This window comes from Aulonocara sp. 'chitande type north' Nkhata Bay, linkage group LG19 (assembly GCF_057382095.1).
Source record: "Aulonocara sp. 'chitande type north' Nkhata Bay isolate Kocher_YH1m ecotype deep benthic linkage group LG19, A_spYH_male_GT1.1, whole genome shotgun sequence".
NCBI lineage: Eukaryota > Metazoa > Chordata > Actinopteri > Cichliformes > Cichlidae > Aulonocara > Aulonocara sp. 'chitande type north' Nkhata Bay.
In genome coordinates, this window is record NC_141362.1 from 14,587,112 (window position 1) to 14,609,573 (window position 22,462).

Below are 22,462 nucleotides of genomic sequence, written 5' to 3' on the forward strand. Positions count from 1 at the left end.
ACCATTGATCAGTGGCCAGTGGAATAGCTGCAATCAAAGGAGTGTTTGGAATTTCTTTTCCTGGATGACTGAGCATGCATCAAGACAAATTCATTCCCTACTTTTAAAACAGCCACTGAATGTTTTTTGCTTTCTCACTGATGGGCTTAGTTTATTACTTTTTTGCCTAATTATGGCCGCGGTCACTTGCATGAAGTTGCTACCAAATGCGAGTAATACATTTAAAATCATAATAAGATTTTAATCTACTTAATTTATGGCCTCACATGGCCATGAAACTGCTTCTCAATCAACTGTTAATTTTGAGCTTTAATGGAATCTGGTCAAATAAAATTTACTTGATTCGTTCATTGGTATATATATTCACTTTTAAATATCTCTCTTTATAAATATTTTATACACTTCCTTGTATTTCTCTCAAAATTATTGCTTCATGTTTATGATGCCAAAGAATATTTTTTCGCCTGTACTTAGACTAAGACAGACGTTTTGGTAATAAATGGTGAGATGCATTTTTAATTATTATCATTTAAATCTGGAGGATCAAGAAAAATGGGCTGACTTTTGCATGCTTAAGGATGGAGGGAAATCAGCCACATCATATCTGTAGGTGTAACTTTGTGATTGCACTGTAATCTATTTTAGTTTCTAATGTTATATTTTAATTTGTTTTTTCTTCTGTCCTTGGTTTGCATGTGCGCTTCTTTTTCTTTTTTTTGCCTTTTTGAAATCCCTTTTATGTTTTATTTATGTCTTTTATGTCTTGCCTTGTCTTAGATCTTGTTTCTCTTATTTTCTGTTAGATCACAAACAATAACAGAAAAAAATCCTTGTCACACTTGTTGCAGCAGCATGTAATCAATCCCTATATTCTTCCATTTGGTTTAAGTTGGATTTCTAATGTAATCCAACTAATGCCAATAAAGGGAATCAGTACATGTAAGACAGAGCTTAACAGTCAGTGCATAAAACCCAAACACTGGCATTGCTTTTCTCCATTATTGGCACCATCTGAGGGAAATAAAGGTGCCAAGAATCAGCCAGGCGGTTTGTGTGCAGCTACGCGGGTGGGATGTTAACTCATTAGTTTGCGCACCCACAATGAGGGACAAAAACAGGGGGGGCTGAGCTTGATTGGTAAGGCTGTGGAGGTCAAGAATACAGTCATGGTAAGTATGACCAGCTGTGGATTACATTGAGGCAGCGTGAAGGTTGATTGGGAGTTAAGTCAGGAGAAAACGGTGGTGGCGCGGTGATTTCCTCAGATGAGTTTTGTGCACTTGGTTATTACCCAGAAATCCTCCCATGTGACACAAGACACAGACACGGCAAGCCTTGAAATTTCCTTGCAAGGGAACAGAGTTAGAGATGTGAGAAAGGGAAAGGGAAAAGGAAGCCTGTCAGGGTTGGAGAAAATAAACAGTAGAAGGTTGATAGGGTGGTAGGGGAAGACAGAGGGGCGGAGGCAATCCCACCTTACCCCCCCCCCCCATTAGCTTATCTCATTCCCCCCCCAACCCTTAACAAGGGATAGTTTTCTCCTCGTCTCATCTTTCTCTCTCCCTCTCTCTATCTCCCGGGACCAAACACACCCCTGACAGGTTGCCATGGAAACGCCTCACACACACAAATGCCCACACACTCACCCACACTCTCTCTCTCTCAGAGACACACGCTCAGCATCACTCTCTCTCGATCTTGCAGCGGTAACGCCTGTATCCCCCCTCCAACCCCTCCATTAGCATCCCTCTTGCTTGGATACAGCAGGGCAGCACTGGCCGAAAGCCCTGAGGTACAGCAGAGTCCTCCGTGCACCTAAATTCATTTGTTACAAGAAAACTTCTAAAAACCATACTTTGGTGAGCACACTGAACAAATGCTTACATGCTGTGGCCTTGGATTTTGGAACGCAAAAGTATTGTTCCCTTTTTAAAAAAAAAAAGTAATTAAAAAAAGGCTTACAAATGCATTTCTGGTTATTTCCCCTGAACTATGCTCTCTATTATGAAGATAACAATGGCCAGATTCAATTTGCACACAATTACTGTAGCCATGCCATCCTCAATTAATGCCCACGGAAGTCAGAGAAGAGCCAGTAGCTGGAGAGTCCCTTGGCTGAGCATAACTCATTTATAATTCAGTCTTATTTCTCGTACTTAAGGTCAGAACAGGAGCGTGTAAAGTGAGGGTTTTTTGCAAACACTCATCCGCATGAAGGGATATCTACACTATATCTCATCCCCGCAGGCTTTTAGGGATCCTGGTCCACTCTGAGGGGGGTACAAAAAAAGAACTGTGTTCCTCAGTGCGTTCCTCTGCTGCAGGGCCACACTGACTCACAGCAGAACACCAGCTTCATACAGAGCTTGTGTCATCCCCCGCCGTGCAGCACAGGAGGGTTTTTATCTCTCCACCTTGTCAAGTGTGTTGGTGTCATCATGTCAGACAGTGTATAGATGCGATCTCTTTGCTGCAACAATCTCAAGTGGGGGGGAAAGAAGTCACATCCACAGGCGTCACCATTCATGCAGGCGGTGGATTGTCTTTTAAAATTTATGTATATATATTTTTTATATTTTATATTGAGTTTTCAGTCATACGGTATGATACATAAAGTGTGATCACAATCCAGCATCCTTTCTTCCCTCAACACCTACATCCCTCCCAAAACAGAGGCAGAGCTTTTATCTCCATTCACCACCACAGACCTCATGGGGACCTCATCAGCTCTCCTGTTCGCATTTATTTATTTACTTATTTGAATAACTTGCATCCTTCCCCCCTGAAAATATTCTCACACCTCCTGCCCGGAGAGGGACTACGCCTATAGTCTGCTGATGAAACCAAGTGTCAATATCTTTTCTTTTTTTTCCTTTTTTTTCGCGAGTTATCGCCCAGTTGATGAGTGAGTCGGGAAGGGTTTTGTTCATGTTCGTCACGGATTGAAGTGAAATATGAATTTGAGCTTAAAAAATATAAATATATATGTATCTCTCTCTCTCTCTCTCTCTCTCTCCCCCCCCCCCCTCTCTCTCTCTATATATATATATATATCAGTGTTACAACAATTTAATGGTCGATGAAGTATCACGAGTCTTACCTTTTACCTGCTCCGCCACATGCCAAAATCCACCTTCACGTTTTACATCACTGAGTGGGAGTCCGAGGCGCGCACACTCTTAACACAGACTTGCACAGACTGTGAATGCAATCCTCTCTCTGAGTTGGTCTCCTTCCACTCTGGCTTCCATGGAAAAACGACCTTAAAATAGCAGACTTTTTTTCGTTTTTTTTTAATGTGGTTTCCTCTCCGGTTATCACGCAGCTCAGTGTTTCTGAAGTCGGCTCCAGGTTTAACGAAGCATCGGCACCGCGCTGGATCACGGCGCGCGGAGAGAGAGAGCGAGAGAGATGCGTCAAGCCAGCAGCGTGTACAGAGTGGCATTAAATGTTGGCCTTCAGAGTAAAAGCCTGAAAAGTGCTCTCTGATGTACAGTTGTGCCAAACAGCTGTCATTTAGTTTGGCTGAATGGTGAATACATTTATAGGTCAGCAATCTGAAGCAGTTTAGTCTCGACTTAGATCGTTATTGATCTGGATCAGTAAAATGTACAGGATAGTTTATTAGATACACCTTTTCAGCCTTTTCAGTCTTTGAAAATGCTGAAATTTTTTGTGATGTGGTTTCAACAAGGTGCCAGAAACATTTTGGTTCATATTGATGACATTGCAGAGTTTTGGTAGGTTTGTCTTTGCATATACATTATGTAAATCTCCCATTCCATTCCATCCCAAAGATGCTCATTTGACATTTTCTATATTTTCATGTTCAAGGAACCAGTTTGGGATGATTTGAACTTTTTGACGTGGAGAGATATACTGCCTGAATGAACTTTCATAAGATGGGGATGTGTTGAGGGATGCAACAAAACTCCAATGGGCCAAAGACATGTTCTTCAGAGGTGCTCATCTGCACGACTTGGTTGTCCTAAATGATAATTTTACTTACTCATCCCTTCCTGTCAGCTTGGCCAAGTCACGTATATCATCTTTATTTCTCAGTCTGATACACACTTTGAATTTCAACAGCTCAATTTGACCTTGTCTATATGACTAAATCGATTTAGTTTCTGCCACTGAGAACATAATCAGCTGTACCTAATAAAGTGGCCAGTGAACGTACATATTCAATGTACAAAAGACAGATTTTATTACAACGTCCTTCCAAAGAAGCAGCTTTTATTTGAACCTGTGGTGGTTTTAATCTTGTTCATCTAAAGCCAATTTGCAGTCTTGGTTCAGCTGTTATTAAAATGGATCTCGTTTACAGTTGACTTAGTAGCATTGTGATGGCGGGAAGCATTGCATTAGTGCTAAGTGGCCAGATGATAATCTGGGTAATCACAGAGGATGTTTCTGGGTGCAAGACTTAAGGAGGCAGTGCATGGAGGTATAAAGCACACGGTGGAAACTCCAACTTTGTTTTCAAAGCAAGATCAGGCAGATGAAACAGAGCACAGCACCAAATTAAACTTTGTTTAGTGAGAAGAAGTCCCACAAAGTGGAAACTGTTGCCTTGTACAAGATGGCATGATAGATAAAGAATATTTTAATAAATAATGCGAGACTCCATTCAGCAAAAGTCAAGTCAAAAGAATGCTGTGTCCTAGTGGTCTCAAAGGGTGAGGAGGCCTCTTCTGAAAAGCTAAAACAAGGCTTAAGGTGGACTAAGATATGCACATAGTGGATAATGGAAAAGGACAGTATGTTTTCCATCATATAGACACTACTATGTGCAGCTATTTGTCTACTCTAAGGAAGTTATAATAAGAAGTGATTGTGGAAGCTATAAACAACAGTGTATGTCAGATAACCCCCCCCCCCCCCCCATCCCTCCGTTTCCCACCTTAAAAGAGAAAAAACACTTTACTTATCCTCTTATCCAGCATAGAAGATCAAATTGAAATAATGCATTGAATGAGGGAATTATTGATAAAGTGCTTAAACACTTGGAAAAGCTCTTTGCTTTCTATCAGCTGGGCTTTTCTTATCAAAGCTATGGTGGAAGTGAGATGTTACGATCTGTTTTCTTTTACGTGAAACATAATAGTGGTAATGATGCAATATAATATGCTTAAACATCAACCTGTCATGTTAGAGGTTAAAATCAAAATTGGACTCATTTATAAATCCAGGATATTATCAGGTATTAAAAATAAATGTTGTGATTCCAGCTTTTAAATAGTAAAAATACATTTTATGATATGAAGAATTAAAGAAGGATTTATTAATTCATCCAAATATTTCATTCTTTGGGCACTCAACAGAAGAAGATGGAAAAGAAGAGGCACGATGATGACGATGATGATGACTCATTCTTGATGAATCAGATCAGAATGTCACATTAGCATCAACTCCAAAGCTTTCTACACAACAGGCACTAATCAATGCTCCAATCAATTTCTGTTGAAGCAAACAAACCTTTACATCACAGGTGGATGATGCTGAGACTCCTACATAAGCTTATCAGGGTTTTAAGAAGTCAAGAGCAACAGCGTGCCTCTTGGATGATCCTCACACCTGGAATGAACAGTAATAATTTTTTCCTCATATGATTTAATTTTGAAAGTTTTTACAGGAAGTCCCATTTTATATTGCGCTTTCTTGCCGCTGGGTATGGTGGGACTTCAGTCTTCCAAGTTAATCATTTTGCTTTTACCAGAGAACAGCAGCTCACAGCATGGGACGAGAAAACGAGGAGCGCCTGTGGGATCTGTGTTTCTACCTCCGCTTCCCCCTTTTCCACTCATTTCTTCTTTCTTCGCTTTGCCCTGTGAGACTTTTAATCTGTAATCACCTTCTATCCATTCATGCCTTTACCTTTGTTATTCATACGCGCCACATTTCCCCTTATCATTCCCTCATTTTAATCTTTTGTGACACACTGTAGCTTAGTCACGGGGGACCCCGCCGACTCAGATGGTATAATGAAGATATGAAATAACTGTGAGTGTTTTCTTACACTACTATTCTTGCCAGGACAAAATGTTCCCACAAAAACTGTTTAAAAATTATATGTCACTATTTTGGGCCCAGGTGTACATTAAAAGTAAAGATTATATTTAGGACCAGATAAAGTAATTTATCTTCACTTAATGCTGAGCTTCACTTAATTTTACATTTATAGTTAATTAAATTTTAGCAAAACATGAATCTAAAAATAATAGTCATTATATTGGTTACATTTTATGTATTAGCATAGCAATTACAAAAGGCCATGCAAGACTCAAGTTCAACGATAAAACAAGAATAAGAACAAAGTGACTCAATGGTTAAGAAAACAAGAGTTTAACATCAAATTTAAAAAGGTAAAAGAATAAAATGATGGAAAGTTAAGAATGTCAAACATATAAAATAAAATTTATATGAAAGCGCTACCATATAAATGAGTCTTTAACAATGATATAAGAGAGAAGACTGATAAAGCGAGTTGGAGCTCCTCATGCAGGTCATTCCATCCCAAACTGCAAACACTTTATTGTCTTTTGTCTTTAAGTGTGAGGTAGGACTAGTGAGCAGACTTGTGCCGGAGGATCTCAGGCTGTGCACTGGTTGGTCTAGGACAGTAGTTTTAATATATATTCTGGAGTCCAGTCAGGAAAAGTAAGAGGTAACTGTCATGGTTGGTGCTGTGTGGCATGCAGGATGTAGGACCCAAATGCAGGACACTCAGATGGAGGAATAAACTCGAAGCGCAGCTTAAATGCTGGACAAAGTTTTCATAAGAAATAAACTTCACAAAAAGCAAACCAAAACCTGAATATGGACACTAGAAACTAAGAAACATGAATTAGGAAAAGTAACCAGGGCCAAGCAGAGAGCAACACAACAGTGAGGGTTCAATGCAACACAGAGCAAGGAAAACACAGGGCTTAAATACAGCTGGAGTAATCAGGGAATGGGAGACAGGAGGGGAACACAGCTGGGATTAATTAGACATAACAAGACAAAAGAAGCAAAACTAGAAACATTGACATGAGACAAGGGACCGTCAAAGTAAAACAGGAAGTATAACACAGAGACCTGACTGACCAGAGAGACAGAGGAAACAAGGAGACGAGACATGACACGAGGAGGAACATGAGAAAAGCAAAATAACAGAAACCAAAATCATAGAACAAAATCTATAACAAGCAGAACCAAAACCCATGAATAACAACAATCAAAGAATATACCTAAAACACACAAAAACACTGGGCCGCAGACTCAGTGTTACAGACAGTAACACCCTCAAATCAGCTCTAAATTAAATGGTCAGCCAGTGTAGAGTCAGTGTAGAGCAGTTTGGTTGAAATTTGTTGAAACACCATTACGATAATCAAACTGAGAGGAAATAAAAGCATGAATTATGACATTTCTCAGGTTTCAGGTGCTGGACTGGGTAACCTTTTCCCCCCCCCCCGGAAAAAACCCCAAAATAAAACTGACATACATTAATTAAACATTCTGCTTTTACACAAAAAATAAAAACAATCAGTGGAGAAAAGAGGGAAGGTAGAAACTTTTTTTCTACTTTTTCATTCTTTACATGGAATGATCCAGATGACCCAGTCTGTAAAGGTGTGCTCAGATGAAGTGAAAGTCACAATATTTAACTGTCAAAGTGTGGCTGAAGCGTCAGCCTAATATAGCAGTGCTTCTTACAGACATCTTCATCCTGACATACAAAGTTGCACAGTCGAAAGTAACAAAAAGAAAAAATGTTTACGATTTTTCACGTCGAAAGGTGATCAAACCTCTGTTTAAAATGATTATCATGTTACATATACATTCATTAAAAAAGCTTTTCTGGTCCTCGCTCACACCCTCATTTCTTTTCAATATTTCGCTGTGGCTATTTTACTTACTTTCAACTGCAAAGCAATTGCACAGGTTGCCCTGAGACTGCAATCAGCTTCAGACTGACTGCAAACACTCTGCAATCAATCTGAGTCAGTCAACAGAGATGAGTGCAGCTCATCAGTGATGTATTTCTTTACAGTAGGGGATTCAACTCAACTTGACAGCTGGTTGTATTCAGGTTATATTCCTATATAAAAGCAGGGGTGCCGAGCGCCTATGTCATTTTGCAGTTACATTGCTGTCCTGCAGCGACTCTGTCACTATTTGTGAAGGAATTTTGGTTTCAGATCTAAAGATGCAAATAGTCGATGTGAATTTCTGCTTAATGTGTATTTCTGTGTATGCAGATGATGACACATTTTCAGTTTTTGCTGGTGTATCACAGTAAATTGCCACATCATTTCAGACTGCATAGAATTGCTAACTTGAAGTCAGTCTGAGATAAAATGTCTTAATGCAATTTTAATCACCTGGTCTGTGAGTGGTCACCGACCAGCTTCCCATCTTTGAAACAATGTAAAAGTCAGCCGTCTCCAACCGCTGTTGTCAAGACTGTGACTGTAGCATGAGGCAGCTTGGCTTCTCTCTAGCAACAAGTGTTTTTGCTAAGAGTTAGCTTAGCAAAAACAAACAGCCTGACCTGCTTATAAAAAAGGAACAAATTAATAATTCAATTTGCAAACAAAGAAGTGAAAAAAGAAAGTTTTGCTCAACATCCAGTGAATTGCTGAGTTTTGGAGGCGCTCCGAAAGCAGTAACCCTGAACAGTCACAATCTACCCGAGGTTCTATTTCACCTTTCAGGTCTGAAAATGGGGACTAACAGGAGTCAATGGAAGGTTCCCACAAGTACAGAAATACAAATTTATGCATGTGTGTCGCTGTGGGGAGGATGGCAGGAATATTGATTTCACTGTCTTCATTAGCATGTACCTGTGGGGCTAACGTCTCTATGGGGTACCGGCGAGACAAGCCAGCACTCCACTTCTCTCCCTGTGGTGAAAGACTGGCTTGCTACTTCCCTCCTGCGCCGCCTGACACTTTGGACTGAGAGCGAGACCAAAATAGAAACAGTAAAGACAGAACCGGAGACCAAAGAGGAGCAGACACAGTTCTGGCATCTATGGCAACCATGCTTCAAAAGAAATAAAGCACAATCTGAAACGTCTAGAGCCATTTACACTTTTTATTGCTCCATAATTTATTACACTTCCATTACTCGTGGTGTCAACATGAAATATTTCTGAGTTTTTTCTGTCGTAAAGTAGCTTTAATTACATTAACTTCCAACTTCTAATTTAGCGAGCTCTGTCACTGAACCTCAATTAAAAAGGGAAAAACAAAACAATCATGTTAAGTACAGGGCGGTAATCCCTCCATTAGCGTTTCTCAAGACAGTCCTTTGATTTAAGAGCTTATAGCAGGGTCCAGGAATTTAAATCAGCTTCAACTATGACAGTTTGTTCCCCACAGAAATAATTCATACAGATTAAGCTTGTGTATTTATTTATGCTGCCTTTATCTCTGTGTTGCCATGTGTCTAAAGCCTGCAGCATTATCACTTTGTTAGTGCGCTCTAAAGCATACAGTATGTTATGGTAGCATACATTATATAAATGAGCTGATGGTCTTTCTCGCTTTCATAGAACATTCATTTCTTCTGCAGTTTTGACCTCCGTTTTGTTTGCACAGCCTCAACAAAAAGCTGCCGGGTTTTCGTTTTTGATATTTTTATGCCATCACCGTGACTCCGGGGATGATAGGGGGCGGATGGTTAGCAGAGTAAGTCACTCAGATCAACACTTCAGTCCAAACTGAAATGTTTGAACAACTATTTGAGTGCTTACTTTGACATTTTTGTCCAGACGTGCATTGTTCCCAGAGGATGGAGCAGACTCACTCACTCAGAGTCACCATTAGGTTGACATTTCAGGTTTGGAGGGAAATATCTTTCCAACTATCAGACTGGATTGCCCTGCTGGAGTCATTCATGTTTCATTTGAAGTTCAAACATCCCTCCAGAAATAAAACGTTCATTTTTATGACAAATCCATTTAAGTTCTCATCTCTCTCGGAGCTGCACTTACCGTGTTTATTGGTAATTAACAAATGACCTACCAATTATCAACCTGTTGATCAATGCGAGCATGTAGCACACTGACAACATAATTTAGTTCAAGCATAGAAGCTTCCCCAGGCCTGTGCTCTTTATTGTAAGTGGTTTTTATTCCTTTTGCAACCATTTAAATAATAGATTTTTATGTCTGTGTTATGCTAACATTTGGCAGATCCCATTTGGGAAAACACAGCTATATTGTACATTAAACATTAAACAGGTAAACAGTGTGTATAGAATGCTTTTAATGCTTTGCCTTAAGACTAAATTTCCAATAAATTGTGCATGAGGTAGCAGAGTAAAGACTATAAATGTTGCATATAAAACTTGTTTGTGTATCATGCAGAGACTGAACAGAAAGTTTTAACTTGCTTGATCAATACATGATAAATAAAGACTTAACATTGTCATGGTAAATATTCATAAATGTGTACTCATGTCATTGCAGAATCCTTCAAAAATGTTGTGAATATGTTTTTAACTGACAGCAAATAGACTTGCTCTTTATTAAGGTACACCTGTTCAATTGTTCATTAATGCAAATATCTAATCAGCCAATCCAATGACCTGCTGAAGTTCAAGCATGGGGAAGAAAGGTGATTTAAGTGACTTTGAACCTGGCATGGTTGCTGATGGCCTGATCTGAGTTTTTCAGAAAGCGCTGATTTTTCTGCACGTTTAAAGAGAATGATCTGAAAGGAGAAAACATCCAGTAAGAGAAGAAGAAGAGTGTATCTGGATGCACGACGTGTTAAACCTTAAAGCAGATGGGCTTCAGCAGCAGGAGACCATACTGGGTGTGACTTCCTTCAGTGAAAAAGAAACTTTTTCTGGTCTAAAAAGTCTTGATTTATGATTCAAAATTTGGATAGCAGAAATTTAAACAACATATAAGCGTGGATCCATTCTGACTCCTGTCATCCATTTAGGATACTGATGGTGTAATGGTGTGGCCAATATTTTACTGGCGCTGTTTGAGCCATTTAGTACCAGACGAGCATTACTGTTGCTGACCATGTTGATCTCTTTGTGACCACAGCAGACCCATCCTCTGATGGATGCCTGCAGCAGGATGACACACCATGTCACAGAGCTCAAATCATCTCAGTCTTTTCTTGAACAAATGAGTTCACCATACTCTGCTTCCACAGTCATGAATTAGAGTCATATGACAGATTCATATGTGCAGCTGACAAATCTGCAATTACTGTGTGATGCTATCATGTCGACATAGACTGAAATCTCTAAGTAAACTTTTCAGTACCTTGTTTAATCCATCTCATGAAGAGTTAAGGCAGCTAAAATCAAAGGAGAGCTTAACACAGTACTAGCAAGGTGTATCTAACAAAATAGCCAGCAAATGCAGATAAATCTGTAAATACAATCAATTTGCATTTTGACATTTTTGATTAATAAATAGGAAATATTTTTCCACTGTAATATCCCCAGTGATGAAAACATAGGGAATGTGACATTTTAATTTTCTTTCTTTCTAATCTGACTCAAAAGGTCAGATGAGGAGATTGTAAACTTAATTTGAGGGTGACAACCTATTTCATATACGCCAAGCAGACACAGCTGGATCCGAATGACACTAATTACGCATCATGAAGTAAAAGTCACTTTCACAATCGTCTAATTTGTTCTGAATTAATACTAATTTGTTTGGCTTTCCAGTTCTGCCCAGAACTCATTATAGAGTAGTTAAAAAGACACAAAAAACTCATGTAATGTAGGACTAAGTAAAATACATTGCATTTTAGTGAATATATTAAGGCAGCTTTTTGGTTACAACTAAATGGTTAAAAACTGGGAGGATGGGGACTGTATTATTTAAAGGGAGAGATTAAGAAAAAAAAGCTTGGTACCTCTTGTGTAATTTAAAAGCATAAAAGTAATAAACCTTATTAAAAGATGTAAGGGGCTAAGTGACCGCCAAGTGCAGGATGTTTCCTTTTTCTCAACACAGCCTTCTTCCCGTGTCCCAGAGCCTGGTAGCAATGGAGCCTCAGGGTCACAAGCATCTGGTTTACATCATAAATGTCGCCCGCACTCATGCAGAGGTTGTGCAGAAAGGCAGAAACAACAGGGACAGAAGGCACACCATTTGGTCTCATCTCTGAGGCCTGAAAGAAAACAACCACGCCGTCTTGACTTCGCCATGCCAAAGGTATTCTGCGTCTGTGCCAGCCCTGGGACCAGGCTGCTTGTACAAGGTTGGTGTCATTATGGGGTACTGAGTACATGGATGTCATGTGGTATAAACAGGGTCATGCTTGAGCACACCAGTGCTGTGAACATTTCTTGGGCGGCTTTAAACATAGAAACTTTTCGGGGAGAAATTCATTCCTTCTCTGGTGCACATTTTGCAACTGTCAACACGAATCTCAAACTGCATGTAGCGAGGCATGAAGTGGGACAGTTATATAAACTTTACACCTTCCACAGGTCCATCTGCCCTGCACTGAGGTAGCTCATGCCTGACCAGTCTCTAGGTGATCATATGAACTACAGCGGGGTTGCATAAGGCCTTAGATATTAGGTTGTGTGACAGGTCGCCCTTAAACAAACAGCAGCACCTCCAGCTGATGTGCTGCGCCACCGTTGTTTCAGTTCCCCAGAGACTGACTCAGCTTGTGCATTGCCACTGCTTAAAGGTCACGGTCTGAAGTAAACACCCAACACACAGATATTTTGGATCTTAATAGGACTTTCCTGAGTAAAAAAAGAAAAAAGAAGAAGAAAAAAAGCAATGTTATTTGACATTCAGTAACATCAAAATACTGTAGACTCATAGAAATTGTTTTAATGGGTGCAGAAGTGACCTTGTGGTTACTTTCTTTAACTTTGACATTTTGGGAAGAACTTTTATTTATTTATTTTTGGTCTCTTTTAAAGGTTATACAAGCGAGAGTTTGAACATTATAGCAGCGAACAAATCTGCCATATAAAGATACAGTAAAGTGAATTTGTCTTTAGTAGGCGATGAACACAGGCACACTCTCTCTTTCTGTGTTGTAATCCAAGTTTATCTGGTTTTGGTTTTGCAAATAAATGTCTAAAGGGATGAGTGTGAAAGTAAAAACGGGCTAGCAGAGAGCACTTTGGCAACGATCAGCCAGTCCCTCCCAAATAATTTAAACTTATGTGAACTTCTTTTATTTCATCTCCGTGTGAGAGTTGACTGCTGTGTCACACAAGCACATACACGAGGTGAAACAGAGAGCAGAGGAGAGCAGCCTAAAAGCAGGAAACACTCTCACCTGAAGCATATAATAGGCTTCATTGTATTTTAAAATTGTAGTGCTCTTACTGTTTGAAAAAAAAAAAGTGAAGATGGGAATGGACACGGCCGATGTACATCGTCTGTTTTAGGTTGGGGTGTTAATGACATTAGGACATTGCCTTAACCTGTAAAGATGAGAAGACGGATCACACCATTATGTCTCTACAGTGAAAGCAGAGCCAGAGCCAAGAGATTACAAAGACAAGAGTGTAATGAGGCTCCAGACAGTAACTGCACCAAACCAAGATATAATGCCAGCAATTTACTCCCCAGTAAACTGGATTCAAATACACAAGATGTAAAAGGGTGATCTTAAACTGTGCTGGTAGGATTATTTGACCTTTGGATGTCTCCCTGCCACAATTTACAACCTCAGCATCCATCATGAATTGCTCCCCAAAGGCGACACTGTATCTGTGGTTTGACTGCAATGCCTTCAGGTGTCTGAGACTCAACATTAAGAGGAAATGATCTGAACTGTGGTGCATGCCAACTCGCCATCTCGTCCTAGCTCAGAACACGCTGAAAGTGGAGAAGCTTTTTGAACAAGTGCAATCGCATCACCTGGACGCTTTCCAGATGCGGTTGCTGTCAACTTTGTCCACTCACCGAGAATAAAAATCAAGTTGAAGGATGGCGGTTTTTGAGGTCCGACGCAAGAGACATCTTCAAAATTGTTCAGAAGTGGATGAAATGATGACCCTGAGTGTGAGACTAATCAAATTTCAAATGAGAATTTTATGGACTTGCTTTCATATCACAACTTAACAACAAAGACTTTTCTGTGATAAGGATCATCTAGGACAGATCTGAGACTTAATGAAACTCCTCATACCTACGTCACAGTCTGCGGTGATCTCCTGCTTTATTCCCTGCGAGGGGTATAAGGAAGCTGTGATGAGCATTAATGTAAAAGTGCCCTTGTTCTGAATATGAATAAGAAACATTAGGGGAAAGAGCTTAAGGGTGACATATACAGATAAATGATGTAATAAGGAAAAAACCAAATCACTGACTCCTACAGTGAGAAGATTCAACAGCTCTGTTATGCTGTGGGACCGTTTTACCTGCACGGTTTGAGTCCAGTTCTCCACTCACAGAACGAAGCATCACCTCAGATCTCAATCCCTATGAAAAGAACACCTATGTAAAAATGTAAAGATGCTTTAGACCATCATCAAGGTTTTAAGACCATCCTTTAAAAACATAGAAGAATAAATAACTTCATAAAAAGCACTTATGATACTGTATTTTTTACTAATACAGAATCTGCAAAAAGGGAAGGTTGTCTGAATTTAGAGGCTCATGTGTTTTTTGCACAGTAGGCATGAATATTAACCACTTTATCACCACCGAAGCCCCCTGCGACTTAAGAGCAGCGTGTGAAAGGAACACTGCAGTCTTCCTTCCATCTTTACTGACATGTGGGAGGTAAATTGGGCAGGAGGGAGTAGCAAATACTTGGCAACCTCCTGCAATAGCAAGCAGCAGAGTGTTCAGCGTGTGTAATGAAATCACTTTACCACCAATGCCTGGTATACGAGAATATGGAAGCAGTAATGAGAGGACGAGGATTCAGACCACAGAGCTAGAAACGGGCCATTAGTGCCCCGAGGTTTTAGCCTGCTTGGGCAAGACACTTCACCCGTTGCCTACTGATGGTGGTCAGAGGGCCCGGTGGCGCCAGTGTCCGGCAGCCTCGCCTCTGTCAGTGCGCCCCAGGGTGGCTGTGGCTACACTGTAGCTTGCCATCACCAGTGTGTGAATGTGTGTGTGAATGGGTGGATGACAGGTTGTGTAAAGCGCTTTGGGGTCCTTAGGGACTAGCAAAGCGCTATACAAATACAGGCCATTTACCATTTTTAGTGCGTGTACCACAGTGATTACTGTTACTGTAACTGTTCAAGCTCCTGATTTGTATAGTTCCAGCTGTAGTTTTGTAACTCAAGCTTAATTCTGTGCTGCATACAACCAAGAGGAGCAATTAACAAAAACACAAAGCCGATTTATGATGCACAGTCAATTCACAACGTTATACAGTCTTGCACAAATGCACTTGTTTGGGAATTACTGAGAGATAACAGCCGCGAAGAAGTGACAAGTGGCTCCGAGGTGGGCGTTGAATAGTCGGAGGCTGCATCACTTTGTGCTACATAAAGGCAGCAAGTGACTGCAAAGTCCTCGAAGCATAAAATAATAGCAGAAAAGCTGCAATTTGAATATATTTTTTTAAAAATGTAAATGTCCTTATTAAACAAACACTGCATCAAGAGACTCGGTACAAGATAACTGCACAGCGCATTGTGTTATGAATAAAATGTGTGTTTAATGTGTATTAATGTGTACTAATCCACTAAAGGCAAACACAGCTCCAGGATGACACGGTGTAATGATGTGAAGGTTGTGGCTTTGTTTTAGGGGTATTCATAATAAATATGCAGGCTGGCAGAAGCACTTACTGTCATATTACTAAATACTACATACCACTACACATATCTATAAAAAGAAAGCTCTGTGTATTTTGAAGGATATCTCTGTTCTCTACAAGAGCAGCAATGATATTGTTAGTCTTTGCAAGGGAAGTATTGGCTTGTACATTATATAATCCCCAAGACTGCTGCAGGCAACATAATATACTTTCCACCTTTTTATTGCATGTATGCAGTACAGTGTCAGTGCTTTGAAGTATCACTACAACTCTTTGTTTGCTGTCTGTAAATGTCTTGTTTGTGCACGACTTGTGCAAGGAGGGCGTCATTCTTTGAAATGCATATAAGATGGTGTCCTCTTTTATTTAAAGTCTACTGAGATGTAAATCCGAAATGTGGTGATTGCGTTTTCACAGTTTGCCTGGTCAATGGGAAAAAAAAAGTTGAATATTCTGTAATAAGAGGTAAAAGGAGAGTGGCAGATTAAACACTGAATTAGGGCTAACGTTGCTCTCTATCTGCGTGATGAGTGAGCAGAAACACTCAGTGTGCTGACTTCTGGTTTGAAAGGGTTGTGACAGTTTTGTGTTTTGAAATTGATTTACTGAGGGATATTATCCGATGCTACTTTTGTAATATTTCTGTAAGAGGAAAAAGCAATGTTAACCTTTGCATCTAAAGAACAATGCCATTTGTGGTAAATGCTGACCAGTCCTGTGCATCGCTTTGGGGAAAAACTCATTCCTTGGTTCAGAACAGCTTCAGCTCGTGGATGATGGTGGATTTCCTCACATGAAAATGTTGCCTAAGGTACTTCTTGGGTTATAATCTTATAGTTTTAATCCATACCATTCATTCTTCACGGAGTAGAAGCCTTCTGTGTTGAGCGTTGTCAGTTTGCTGCATGACCCAGTTTATCTTATAATTCAGCTCACAGACAAATGTCCTGCAACTGACCTTTAGAGTTTGCTGGTATAATCAGAATTCATTTCTCCATCAGTGATGATGACCAGTCCAGAAATAGATGCATCAAAACAGATATAAACTGTCCACTAATATAATTCTCATGCTACTATTCAGTGGTTTTCTTTTTCCAAACGGGAGGTTTTTGCTTGTCCACATGATCTTTGTAGACGAGCAGTGACTTTCTCCTTGCAGCCCTGCCCTGCGCACTATTCACGGTTAGTGCTCTCCTGGTTACACATTAGGAAAGATTAGCCAATGGAAGAGAGGCCTTCAGCTCTTCTAAATTTAGTTTTGAAATTTGTCCATACACTGCATGGACAATATGTTGGGCCACATCTCTTAATTTCTGAATTCAGATCTTTTCCATCCTGCTACCAGGTGTATAAAATCAAGCACCTAACCATGCACTCTGTAAAAGTAGTATTGTAATACGTAGGATGCCACTCCCACAACAAGTCAGTTAATGACATTTCTTCATTCCTATCGTACAGTAAACTGAAAGTGTTATTATTGTAAAGGTGTTGAGGAACCAAAGCAGCTCAGCCACAGAGTATCAAACCACATAAAGTTACAGAGCACGGTTGCTGAGTCCTAACGGCGCCCAGTGAGTAAAAGTCAGCAATGCTCTGCTTCACTAACCACTGAGGTCCAAACCTCCTCTGGCATTAACATCAGCACCAGAACTGTATGCCGGGAACTTCATGGCAGCTCCTGTAGGTGTCAGAGCCCTGATGCCCATTGCAATCCCTGTGACCGAAAAACATCACATTCTGAATTCAGCTTTCAACAGATATGTAACATCTGATTATTTGATATATGGAATAAATGACAGGGTATAATATTTTCATTTAATTTGCCTGTTTGGGTTCTCTTTATCTGCTTTTGAGACCTTTATGAAAATCAAACTTTGTCTTAGGTCGCAGTGTATATATATAGAAAACTAAACTCTTCCTGCACCTGCACGCAGCGTGAGTCGCATTAACAAATCGGACTTTTGCCTGCTTTTCTTCCCATGTGGCTGAAAGCGACACTTACTCAGCTGACAGCAGGAAGCTCAGCCATGCCACAGTTATGCCAGGAGACTGTGGGTGGGTATAATAAAGCATTATGAAATTAAATGCTAAAACAGAAAATATTCACCTCACTGGATTGAGAAAACAAATGAAATATGACCACGGAATCTCTTGAGCTCATTTGTCACAGATGAATGATGCAGACAGTGCACGAGGGGTTATTATTACCAGCCAATTTAATGCATAACTGCTGGTGCAAACACCACAACACTTCACAAAAGGCAGCATTAATTATCCCCTGTTTGTGTGAAACCCTTGCCTTCCTTTGAAAGTTAGATGAACGAACGGCTGAAATTAATGAGAATTTCTATCGATTGGCTATTTTGAAGTTGTTTGGAAAGTGTTCGAGCTCATTGACTGACCCACTTCTTTTAGAAGAAATAACCTTTTAAGTTTTTTTTCCTCACTTCTTTCAAACCAGTACTTTTCCATCCTGCAGTTTCACACCCCTGCTGTTTTTTATTCCAGGCATCTAATGAGCGATTATTTGACACCTGCGATGGCAGGTGAATGCAATTAACTGCAATTAACCAACTGGTAAGATAGATGACCAGGAGCTCCGTGGGTCCTGAGGACAGCACCGACAAACCACTGTATCAAAGAAACAAATCAGTGTTAATTAACACAATGCAAACTGATTATCAGAGATGTCAAAGTAAAGAAGAAAAGGGCAAAGGTTCTTGCAGAAAAACAGCCATGTGAAAAATGATTAAACTAACCAACAAAGAGGCTGATGACGCACATAGAAATGTGTCACATAATAGCGTGTATTTTCTTTGTGAACAGGCTATAATCATCTCCTGTGCTGCTGCTGCTGCTCTGACGTTCACCGCTTGTAGATTTGGCCGTCATTCCAAGTCTAAGCCATTATGGCTGCTTTCCCACTCCTAGCTGATATAAAGGTGGAATTTGGCAAGTGAGAGTTCAAATTGATGATTTCTACCAAATCCCTTCTAGAGGTCCTGGCATTCGTCAGCTATCTTGGAATTTATTTTGAATTAAGTGCAAATACAAAATATCCAGTCAAATTAAAGAAAAAAAATTGCTGATTTCATCACAAGATAAGTTTTTAAAGAGCGTCTCTCTCTTATCACTGCTCTCACCCAGGACCTAACCTAGTTGTGACCACAGAAATCCACAGAAAGTGACTGTAAACTGTACCCCAGTACTGACATTTTTCTTAAAATAAAATATTTTCTTGAAATAACCAGAATTCTCAGCAACACCTCACATCAACACATCTTCTTCTCCTGTTCTCTTTGATCTCACAGAGTGAAGTTTTGTTTGACTTTGGTTTGTTTCTGATAAATACTGCAACTTCTGCTAGCAAGGCTCGATGTGTGCCAGACTCCACACAAACAGCCTCCTGTGAGTGTTTGGCAACTGCACAAAATCATCTCGAGCTGGTTTCTTGAACACGACAATGAATTCACTGTACTCAAACGGCCTCAGCAGTAGAGCAGCTTTGGGAAGTGGTGGAAAAGGGGATTTGCATCGTGGATCCCGCAGCATCATGTGGCATCATGCATCACACAGCTGCATCTGCAGCAAATGTGCCAACATGGATCAAAATCTTAAAGTTGAATCCATGACATGAAAAATTAAAGCGGTTCTGAGCGCAAAAGGGGGTGCAACCCCCTTGAAGTGACCAGTGAGTGTATATTGAGCTGTTTGAAACACTGCTTTTGAAATTAGCCGCTACTTGAAAGAAGCCACCCTGTAGAATTCGTCTGCTGAAGCGCAGCGCAAACAAATATATTGACATCTGCACGCGTGAGAAGGATAAGAAGAGAAAAGCGAGTGTGCAGGCGGGACCATGTGGTGACTTGACTGTCCGAATGACATCAGCTGTAAGGGCCTGCATTGTATCTAACCACCTGCCAGATTGAATTACTAATCAACTGAAGGTGACAGAAGGCCATTCCAGCCCACCTTAAGACCTGCTGGCAGGCCAAGTTTGGAAAATCTTGGACATTTTCCCACTGTTTCCTCAGAGCACCAGTAAGCATCCTCAGGCCTCGGGATCTCATATTTGAAAGTTAAGGAAAATCGCTCTTCAGACCTGTGTCGTAAAGGTGATCAATGAAATGTTCAAATCAATCCTACAGTGCATTCAGCACCAGCAAAGTGAAGCTTACATGGAAATAATATGCTGTTTCTTCTGAGTGGGCTGTCAGGACTCGGTCTCAAATAGGTGCACAGGGAGTTATTTGGATCAATACTAAATGCCTCACGATGCAATGCAATAACTGCTTTACACTGCACGGCTGTGTCCTGTGTGCTTCTGTGATAGTGTGCCGATACATATATTTTAAATATATGCGCCTGGGATTTCAATTTAGTCTAAGTGTTTTCGATCACACAAAGTGGGCTAACTGCCTGTCTGATTACCCCCTTCATTCATTTAATCTGGGTTAACAAATCCCGCCATTGATCCTTACAATACATGAAGATAAATGAGGGACTCGAATGGGCCCTTGGGAAAACTGATCAGCCGTCTAGAGAATGGAAAGCTGATAAATAGTTGAGCTTCACAAATGGCTTTTCCTTGAATCCTTTAGCTGTGGGGTATTACACAGTATTATGTCCTAATTATAGCTTCTGGCAACATACAATTCTTTGATGTTAAATGCTCAGTCTTATGGACGGCGTTTGTTTCTGTGCACTGCTTTTCAGCCACTATGAGAGTCTACTCGTGAGAGCTTTTACTCACAGTCCCGCAAGCAGATGAAAAAGTTGTGTTTTCATGTTTTCTGCTTTTGCTCATTCTTTGAAACTTCCTCTTCACCTCTGCACAAACACAATGCCTCTTTCAGCTCATGTTGCGCCATAACTTAATTTCTTTTTTCCTATGAATTGAGCTGCAGCCATCAAAGCCTGAGATAGGAAACACCCAGACTGACAGCAGTGCAATCCACACGACGGTAAGCTCCTAAACCACTGCCTTTAAAGATGAAAGCTAAAACAATGTAGACTTAGGGCTGTAAACAAATCCTTGCCTGCACTGCCTACTGGCCTTACAAACACCAATTTAAAGTTAAATGGGGCTGCAGCTCCCTCCAGTGTAAAGTGATGGACAGCAGTGAAATGATTACCTATTAAAACCTGCCAGCAGTCGCGGCATAAGTGGAATACTCAGAGCCGCAGTAAAACAAATCAGCTAGGTAAAATTTCCACGGTAACAATATTTAATGTTTTGGCTCTTTTGGCTCCAAAATCGCTTTGTCCTTTTTGAAATCTGCTCATTTCAGCCTTCATTTCACATTTCCCCGCCTGGACTACATCTTCTGTCTGACTGACGTGACCCTTGTCTCCCAAGAGCACTGTTACCACAAAACCTGTGAAATTGAAGAAATTTGGAGCCACCAGACCTCCTGCAGCTGGCTAAATTAAGCAATTTACAAGAGCGGCTTTGGTCAGAGAGGTGAACAAGTCACTCACCGAGCTTCAGAAGTCCTCAGCAGGGATGTGAAAACGGGCTGGAAAGAAAACCATTTCATTCAATTCATCACTTTATGTCAGAGCAGCTAGACAGAAGCCACTCTTAGCAAAACGCAAATGACAGCCAGGTTGGACTTTGGGATTTGAGAGACAGTATTTAAAGAATTCAGAGCACAATGAAAGAATAGTTTGGCCCAATTCAAGCTTATTATCTGGTTATCACAGTCCTTAGAGCAAAGGATGGAGATGGTGGGAACACCATGTTACGGGGTGCAGAACCAACAACAGGTAAACTAAACTAAGGGAAAGAAAAACTGAGCCAAAAATGATCCACTCCAACTCACAGTTACATTTAAGGTAAAAGGTTATTCAGCGTAGCTCGAGAGGAAAACATACAACTCTCTCTACTTAAAATGAAATGTACAACACAATAGACCTCTTCAGCATGTGAAGACGTCTGAATGCTTTCTATAGCTGCTATACTGCAGCTGATAAGCAACTAATGGCAGCTGTGTTTAAAAGCTCAGTGCAGACTCCACACAGCACACTGAAGACGGACTGAAATCCATTATCTCCTGTTTAATCCCCCCTGTGTAGCTCCTCCATTAAGGCACCTCTGAGACACCGCAAATCTGAATTTGACAAAAGGAAATTAGGAAGATGTTTCTTACATTTTAAAAAAAAAAAACTATTGGCCTCGATGCAGTATTAAAAGGCTGATCAATTCTTAGTGATTTCAGCTTTTGCAGAACATATTAAGACTCGGTCTGTTGGAATGGATTTCCAAAGGCTTATTAGACCTTACAGTCCCGTTGATCGATGACACTTAAAGCCCTTCAATTATGTTAGAACAAGTTTTAACCTTTGTCTTTATTTTTCCCTCCCAAATTTGCCAGTTGAAGCACATTTCAGACATTTTTTTATTCTAACTACCTGTTAATTCTGTTATTCATTTATTCTTTGAAAGATTTAATCACTTGAATCTGCCCCAAGGTCGTTTACTGTGGTTGTGTATAATCTTTACAATAGATTTTTTTTTTTTTAATTGCTGTATCTGATTTTTTAAGTTATTTAGCATTTTATTAGCATAGAAATCTTACATATTAGTTAAAAGTACAAAAATCTGTCAGGTTACTGTGGCATTTTGCTGCACTGGTGCAGACGAATTACTGATTCGAGGTATTTTGAAGCATCTGCTCTAAACAGAATACATTATTACATGTTTTACTTACTGTGTTTATCATGTAAGT

The 22,462-nt window shown here is 40.2% G+C and overlaps 1 protein-coding gene across 1 annotated transcript in view; it reads right to left on the minus strand.

Annotated features, from left to right (window-relative positions):
• Positions 1-3,378, minus strand: part of lingo2b (leucine rich repeat and Ig domain containing 2b) — a 41,295-nt gene extending 37,917 nt beyond the window's left edge. The window contains exon 1 of the mRNA XM_086275473.1: positions 3,101-3,378. The gene's annotated coding sequence lies outside the window, so the exon portion shown is untranslated. The remainder of the gene's footprint in view (positions 1-3,100) is intronic.
• Between the last annotated feature and the right edge of the window lie 19,084 nt (positions 3,379-22,462).